Genomic DNA, 2500 nt, shown 5'->3' with positions numbered 1-2500 from the left:
TCTTGAGTTGACTATTATTCTGTTTGGTGAGCGTCCTCCGAGAGGATTCAGGTTCATGCAGCCAGGAGCCATGCATCGGGCAAGATGGATGGCCCGTGTGATTTATGGAATCAAAATCTACTTGTTCCGTGATCAGTTTCGACTGACCCCAAAGGAACTCACTGGCATAAAGCGTTTTACAGCATTTGTTGGAGCAGTGTATACCAAAGCCTGGTTCAGCGCTCCATTTGCTATTGGTGCTCCCGCTGGAGACCGAGCTCTCTTAAAAGCACTCATTTTCTATCCTGATTCAGTGATTGCCGAAGCCACCAGCAAAAAGCTTTCCAATCACTTGTGGTACCTCAGCGAAGAACTGGCAGGACTTGCTCTGTTTGACGATGGTGTTGAGCTTGATGTCAAGCGAATGATAGTAGCTGCTCTTAAAGAAGAATGACAAGAGAATCCTCAACCACGGGTACATGTGGATCTTACAGCAAAAGAAGCCATCTCTGACAAGACTGTTGCAGATTTTGTTACTTCTGCCTCACTGCGAATTTTTACTGCATTCAAAGTCAATACTGACTTCCTAGAAAAGGACCCTGGTGAGTGGGCCAATGACCCATCATTTCAGTCATCACAGCAAGTCATGCGCGGTATTGCCACTGTCAACGACTTTGCAGAACGTGGTGCAGCATTAATACAGGACTACAATCAAGTCTTGACAAAGGATGAACAGCAGCGCCAGTACCTGTTGCAAGTTGTTGAGTGGCATCGCCATCAGTTCCCCTACGCAAAGAAGATAAGGAGGAAATAATTTACCACAGAACTTATTAATGAGGAATCAATGGTCTGGAGGACTCTTACTCTGTGTGTTTATGATGATTGTCATACATTCTTACTGATTTGGGATTACATCTGAGTGTTAGTTTATTAAAAACAATTTTGTGTGTCGATACTGAAACATTGTAATTTTCAACCCATGTGTGACAGTAGTAAATAAAGTCGTATAGAAACCATCTTTGGCACATTTCATTTTTTCACAATAAGGAACAATTTTAGCAACAAACACCTGAAAAAAGTCCAATTTTATTTTTTGGTGTACATTTGAGGACCACCCTAATATATATACATACACATATATATATATATATATATATATATATATATATATATATATGTACATACACATATCTATATATATATATACATACACACACATATATATATACATACACATATCTATATATATATACATACACACACATATATATATATACGTACACACATATATATATATATATATATATATATATATATATATATATATATATATATATATATATATATATATATATATATATATATGTATATACAGTCGTCCCTCGCTATATCGCGGTTCACCTTTCGTGGCCTCACTGTATCGCGGATTTTTAACTCTTACATATCTAATTTTATATCGCGGATTTTCGCTATATCGCGTGGTTTTGCGGTATAAATGTATTTTTATATACTATTATTTTAAATATTTTTGTGGTAAAATAAGCATTTTCTAGCCAGCAACTCCCCATAACCATGTTCCTCACTTGCAAGAAGAGACAAGTTACGCCTACGCCTTCAGCGGAAACTGAAGTTTCAAACGCGGGCGAAGATACTACACCACCTGACGAAGCGCCTGATGCAGTGGCGCCTTCAGAAGAGCTGTAATGCTCTTTCTGGCTGTGCAGTACATTCATCATCGTCATCACCTTCATCGTCATCAGTACTGCACAGCTAATCCATCATCATCTTCATCACGCAAGTTGTAGTATCTTCAATGCTGAGTACCCATTAGAATTTTATATGTTGTTAAAATTACGTATGTTTAAGAGTGTAAAAAGTGTTTAAGAGTATAGGAAGTGTTTATAAGAGTATGGGAAAGGTTCATAAGAGTGTGAGAAAGGTTAATTAGAGTGTGGGAAAGGTTAATAAGAGTGTGGGGAGGGTCATAAAGCTTTAAAATATATATAAATAATAAAATAAAAATATGGTCGCTACTTCGCGGATTTTCGTCTATCGCGGGGGGTTCTGGAACGTAACCCCCGCGATAAACGAGGGATCACTGTATATATATATATATATATATATATATATATATATATATATATATATATATATATATATATATATATACATATATATACATATATATATATATATATATATATATATATATATATATATATATATATATATATACAATATATATATATACAGGGGGCTGCAAAAGTAGGTATACAGTAATGAAAAACAAAACGTGCGCACAAAACGTATTTTATTGATTATACAAGCATATCAATAATAACATATCAATAATAAACATATCAATAATAAACATATTAATCCCTCAAATGTTCAAACTGTTTGCCCCCGGCATTCACACTCCACTAGTCGAGTGTGGACACCCATGCACACTCTGGCACAGATAATCCTGACTGTATACCTACTTTTGCAGCCCCCTGTATATATACTGATTGAAAAGTAA

Source organism: Myxine glutinosa, chromosome 1, assembly GCF_964187855.1.
Source record: "Myxine glutinosa chromosome 1, kmMyxGlut1.1, whole genome shotgun sequence".
Taxonomy (NCBI): domain Eukaryota; kingdom Metazoa; phylum Chordata; class Myxini; order Myxiniformes; family Myxinidae; genus Myxine; species Myxine glutinosa.
Note: the sequence above shows the minus strand (reverse complement) of the source record.